We start from the raw sequence: 6,948 nt of genomic DNA on the forward strand, positions 1-6,948 counted from the left end.
GGCAGCTCATTAGGCTGCACGCGCCTGAGGGAACTGCTAAAACAAGCAAACACTTTGTCCAGGCACTTATGGCTGCTAACAGAGCAGACAACACATTAGCGAGGGTAGAGATGGAAACTGAACAGGTGGGGGTCTGTGTGTGTGTGTGCGCGTGCAGAGACATTCAGGTTATTGAATCCCTCCATCACTATTCATTAACCTACAGTACAGCCGTATGCCCAAGGCTGGTTAGTCTATGCAACATGAGACTGATCACACAGGCGGGGCTATTAGTTGTCAGCTTTTTTTTCTTACAAAGGAGACAACGTTTCAGTCACAGCTGAATGGATTAGGTGGCCAACAATCAGCCCCACTGAGACAGTAATACAATATTCCTTTTAAATTCTGTCTGTGATTTTCTTATGCTTTATCAGCCACATACAGACAGACAGACAGAAAGAACCACTGACACACCCACAAGGAGGTTTTTCAGCCTGGATTTTGCACAGGTGGTAGATGGAGACACCTGAGTCCTACAACATTAAACCGGCTAACTAGTTTATGTGTTGCACCACCCCCAGCACACTCTTTGTCCCTGCCTCATTGTGTTTTTTTTATTAATCTCACACACGCCCCTACAGTATAGCTGCAGCTGCCCACCGTCCATCTCACACAACCCACCATGCAATACACCAAAAGCCAGCACACACATGCAGCAGAAAACATAGCTGCAGCCTCTGTCTGTACAAATAGCAAGCCTCAGTCTGGCGGATTAAGAGTTTAATCCCTCATAGGCAAGAGGGGCTGAGATGAGATCGCGGCAGCCGACGTGCTGAGGTTTGATGAGCAGGGGTGTGAGATGCTTGCAGGAGAAGAGCAATGAGTCATTCAGCTATTTAAAAACTGTATGAACACGCTCTCTGGCCACCAGAAGGTCCCACCAGATGGTCCTGTCCAACTTTTCCTCCCTTTCACCTTAAAACCTCCATTTTGTGCCTCACCTCTTGACTCCCCAGTCTGTCCTCACTCTGTGATTCTCTTACCACAATCCCCTGCTGAAATTTGTTTGATCTCAGCCCCAGCAAGTTTTGATCAGGTTAATAGCTCTCTCAATGGACTGATTAGTACTGAGCGCCAAGGATGGGGGAAAGGGGACTGAGAGAAAAAAGAGCAGAAAAGGGACAGATTCGCCATAATGGAACAGAGGAGGTGAAGAAGATGAGGGAAGGCACTGGATGGGGAAAAGGGTTTGGGGGGGGCATCTTTTAGAGAGCAGGAAAAGAGATGGCAAAGTGGGAATACAGGAGTGGAATTAAAAGGAGAGGACAGGTTGATGAAACACGAGGCTGATGCGGGAAGACAGCATCCACATCAGGTCTTATCTAATTTTTGTCTCTGAAAACAGGGTTCATATGATCCTAAGATAATATTGTTGTTTTCTTTTCATATGAATTAAACAACGTGTTTTTGTCCTGAAAGTGTCACAGTAGACCAAACATTTGACAAATCCTTCAGTTTACATGAGGCTCATCTTGTACACTGCCAGGCGAAACCACAAATGTATCAAGACTGGCAGGTCTGGGTTATAATGGGCTAGCGGCTCTGTGAGGTCATACTTGAGCTACAGTATATGCTAACATCAGCATGCCAACATGCTCACAGTGATGATGCTTAGCAGGTATAACTGGACTGTGTGTACTAAATTTTGAAGCAATTAATCCAACAGCTGTTGAGATAGTTGAGTAAAAAAAGAAGATAATTTTCAAGCTTGTGGTGGTGCTAGAAAACAAGTCAGAAGATCACCAATGTCATTATAGGATACATTGTCTAGACACCGTGCATATCTGTACCAGATTTTGTGCCAAACCATCCAGTAGATGTTGAGATATATCACAGGAAGGATGAAAACTTTGACCTTCTCAAAGGAAAAACCAGGCTCACCAAAGCCTGTAGAATTTATCCTCTTGGGAACATGAATGTCTCGTCCAGACTGAAACTTCTCAAGTACAATATATAACATTAAATTGAAAATATAAATATACCTACTGACTAAACCGGATACCTACGGACTAAAAAGCAGAGGAGATGTTTTCATTCACCGGTTTCTTTGCTGTTTAGCCTAGTATAGTGATTTGCAGAACCACTTTAGTCACTCAGCTGTGTGTATCAACACATTCCTGCACTGATTTTGTGGCCTTTATTAAAACAGTTTTTTTTCTGCACCCTGCAGTTCTTTTGCTGTATCTTAACTTGACATGGCATATCAATTAGACTGCTAAGTATATTGTTTCCCTCTTGAAATCCCTCATTAGAGGGATAGATACACATTTTTCTCATTGGAGCTGATACACGTTTTATATCCCTTTATGGTCCGAGGTGCCTGCAGAGTGACAAATCAGGGGGCAAAGATCCAAACTGTAGCCCTCATTCTCATACATCTGTTTACAAGAACTTCGTGTGAGTGTAGTGGAATAAAACTGGTCTGGGCAGACAACTCAAATCACACCACAGCACACTCTGCCTTGTGTAAAATAGTGTATATCCAGTTCCCACCTTCACTCCCCACAGAGGTGGAGAAAATAATGAACAGATAACTTTTATTTAAAACCAGCTCCTCCCCCAGAAAAATGCACCAGTCGCAAGGTTAATAAAAATGCACACCAGCACCTCACTCAACTATTAGTTCACTCCTACCTCATATATAATGTTCATGGTTCCCCTATTTTCATTTATAATATTATATTTTTAATATTATGTGTTTTTATTGTTATTGAAATATTCCAAAAGTGAATGTTTTATCAAATAATTATTATTTCTACCAGCGACTTATTTAATTTGGATGTTTTGTTATGAAGTCACAAGGCATGCTGTGAATTCTGTTGGTCCTGTCGTGTGCGATAACGTGCTTGAAAATACTCACATCATCTTTGTTGCAACAGTTTGACTTTGTTAAGAAAAGGCAAGTAGAGTGAACTTCTGATGGGTGAGTTACAAGTTACTTTCTGTTTGTCTGAGTAGGATCAGGGATGGAAGTTACATTTCTTACCTCTTGTATGTTGGAAATGCACTTACTGTGACCTGTCTGTGTAATGTCTCTGGACACTTTGCCGCTGTGTTGATAAATAATGAAAAGGCCTATTTGCGATTGTTTGATCATACCTGTAAACTTATGAGTTGCTGTTCTTTTCTTGATGGCCAGTATATAGCCAGTGTCTCTCTGTGTTTTCATTTGTTAGTGTAAGCTGGCTAAAAATATTTTGTCTGGTTTGTCATCTCCCAAGGAAAATATTTGTACCGGTGCGCGGCAAAACTACGTTAAGCTGCTGATCGAAGCACTTTGCGCACTAGAACGCTAAGCGTTCACTCTCTTTTCTGCTTTAGCACAAGAATACAGTAAAGATAATTACAAGTCAATTTATATGTATAGTGCATAGTGATAAATAACAGTGGATTTGCCAGCCAGCTCTTCATTAGCAGGAAAGTAATCTTTTAGCTAGCATGTGTTTACAACAAACGTTTAACTAAAGCAGTTAGCTAGCTATACCATTGGTTTGGGCAAGCAAACTGGAAAAATAAATAAATTACTATATGGCCAAATGTTGTTTCAAAATAGCTAGAATATAACATCCAGTTGTGCTTTCTGGTTGCCAAGAGCACCCCACGCTGTAGTGATGGAATAAGAAATTAAAGAACTTTGCTGTTGGACGAAATCCTGAGTTTGCAGAATTATCCAATATTGATGTTTTAAGTTGGAGAGTGTGTTGGCCATTGCTGTGTTTGAGATGGATAAAAATGGAGTGGGCGCTGGAACTACAACGGCAGCATTCTGATAAATACTTATATTACCTCAGTCTTTATAATGATGAGCGATGGATGATTTACAGAATCCAAACAGACTGTTAATGTAAAAAGATTCAGGACTGCACACCCTTCAGTGAACTAAATCAGTCCAAATGATACAGTGTCAAATACATTGCTTAGGCTGAAATAATTCATATTCAAATCAGGTTCAAAGCTTATCAACAGGGCTCCCTACTGACTTCAAAATCTGTTTCAGTATAAAAGGAATCCTATAGAGCAGCTACCAGGTGGGCAGCACCGACTGTCTTCTCAGTCTTCTCAGTTTGTCCATTTCTGTCATTAATTTGAATTTCTTATTTTCATCCTAGTTTGATTCTATTCATTTCAAGATTGAAGTTTTGCATACTTGTATTCTTCTGGATACATCACATAACATGCACAAAAATGATTAAAAGGTAGAATGGAAAACTGTATTTACCATGGCATAGTTGAATAAAAAGAGTTCAGCACATGTAACTGACATACCGTGAGCCTCAATCACCATTGTTTCCTCTTTCATATGTAAATCTCACTCATGCTAAAGATACTGGAAAAACAGGCGAATGCCAACAAATGCTAGATGTGATGCCACCAAAATGTACACATACCAGCTCATGTTCCAGATAAGTGGTCATACAAGCTCATAGGGCTAGAGCTGGAGGTTGTTCAGTATGTCTCATAGAAAGGGCTTTCACGGTTATGAAGGAAAGGTAAATATTTTGTGGTTTTCCATCTGATGTCCTCCAGCTGCTTTGCTTCAACTCTGTAATTTATGAAGTTTCCTGATGGACAGATAACGTTAGTTGTTGCTCACGCTACAGTAACCACTAGTTGCTGCTAACTGTATTTGCTGCTAACGGTAGGTAGCTCCAAAGCTTCTGTACTAATATTAGACAACACCAACACACCCCAGGAGCACAACGCCAGTCCAGGCTGAATCAGCACTAGGACGGCTAGCTGCATAGCTAACTGAGTAGCTGGCAGCAGCTGCTGTTAGCAGCAGTTAGCGGATAAAGTAGCTGGTAACATACATACTCCATAAATCACAAAAAGTAGAGGCAGAGCAGCTGGTTCTAGCCGGCTAAAGTTGTGTTTTTGTACAGTACTCGTGCAGCCTAGATTCGCATAGCAGGCCTTGCGCAGTACAGCTAATCCCCGCCCCTCTGCTGTTCTCGGAGAAGTTGGCCAATCAGAAGCCAGTAGGCTTTCACGGAGGGGGGGGTTAAAGAGACAAGTGTGAGAAAGAGTGATTCAGAAAGAGGGTGAAAAAAGGTGCTAAAGCTATGGACAGTATGAGAAAAATAATAAAAATAATGTGTTTTTTGAATATTAAGGCTTGTAAACATTTTCTAGTAAAAACCCTAAATACAAGTATGAACCTGAAAATGAGTATTCTGTGGCACCTTTAAATGTGCTCTGTGAAAAGATTCAGATACAAACTTCTGTTGAAATGAACTGCAGAGTGGTGCTGACTGGCCTATTTCAATCTACTTAAAGAATAAATGGAAACAAAATAAGCAACCCATTACAAACCTCCACTCCTCTCTTTCCATCTCAGAGACCGGGTAATGTTAGGAAGACTGTTCGAAAACTATCAAGCAGCCACTGGAAAAACACTCAACACTCAATTTGTGTCTCAGCTTTTGGCTGAAAGCTTTGCTGCCGCATTTTCTACGATCCTAAAGATGTGAGGCGCTCTTTACTGAGGCAGGAATGAAAGGAGCCCATAGGAGGAGATATAATGTAAAAACGTAAAGAAGTTTTCGCCAAGTGAGATAAATGATCTAATTCTGGAGGGATTTCTCAGCAAAAGAAGGCAAAGCTAAGAAAATATTCTTGACCTGTTTTTCAAATCTTGGATCAGTTTTGCATACAGTATTACTGCTAAATTTCAGCTTGCTTAGATCGTAACTAATCACACAAGAGAGATTGGGAAGGCCATTTCTTTTATTCACGAAGGTGGTGTAAATATGATTTCTTTACGGCAGCACCACAAACTTTAAATCTCCACACAGTGTGGAGTACAGTAGAAACCACATCCAAGATGTCTGAAACAAGTTAAGTTTCTGTGAGATTTTAGTCCAGGCATCTTTGGGTCGGACTGTCTATTGAAGCCCCCAGGAGTGTTTTTCTTCCCCACTGCCCTGATTTGATCCTGGAAGTTTCTTGTCTATAAGGAGACAAAGGAAACAGTAGCCGGACAGTTGGAAACACAATCCTTGCTGACGCTCATTACAGTCTCAAGTTCTCACTCAGTTATGCTTTTCCCCTTCTCTATTTCATTACAGGTAACAGAATCCAGAGTACCCTGGGATCAAAATAGAGCTCTTCATAGAGTGATAACATCGCTGGCAAGAAGACGAAGAACCTAATCTGTCCTGGTGATCAGCAATGGCCACCAATTCATCAGTATTAAGTTAATTGGATAAGTATTGATTCTCTTGAGGGAGCGGGCTGCATTTAAATTGTGCCACAACTCTGCAGGGCGGCACTTTCTGGTTCTTACTTAACATTCCCATGCATGTGTTTGTCTCTTTTTATGAGAGTGTGTGTTCAGCTATATGAGTTTAATGTGTTTATTAGTGTGCACATAAAGGCTGATCTTTACACCCCTAGTAACAGATTTGTTTTTGTTTTTTTCAACCTACAGTGTGAAGTGCCCATTCATAAACATTCATGCATAAACATTCCTCTGTCTGCACATGTTGGCCAGTGACTGTGGTGCGTGCCACTGTGTCTAGTCAGTGATATGTTTGCACTTTTCCCTGTTTAATCTGGAGTGGTGTGTGAGTCAGCTGCTATCATTGTTAATCGGAACGTCCCCTCTAAACATCTGAGCATGCTATAGTACATATAGAGTGGTCATTTTTTAGCCTAACTGCCCCTGTGTTTCTGTGTGGTGTGGGAATTTAGCAATGCTTTCGCTGCCACAGGTATATGCACGGAATCGGTCTCTATGACAGAGGGAAGAAGAAGAAGAAGAAGAAGAAGGAGGAGTGAGGACACAGACAGATTCACCTTATTGAATCCCTCCATCACTACATAGTAGCCTACAGGGGAGCATATGCCCATGGGTGTTTAGTATGAGATTGATCACACACACCGTCCTGTTATTTCTCACTCATTCGA

This window comes from Micropterus salmoides, unplaced genomic scaffold (assembly GCF_014851395.1).
Source record: "Micropterus salmoides isolate LMB-PRFRI ecotype aquatic unplaced genomic scaffold, ASM1485139v1 Ms_hic_scaffold_8, whole genome shotgun sequence".
In the NCBI taxonomy this organism is placed as follows: domain Eukaryota; kingdom Metazoa; phylum Chordata; class Actinopteri; order Centrarchiformes; family Centrarchidae; genus Micropterus; species Micropterus salmoides.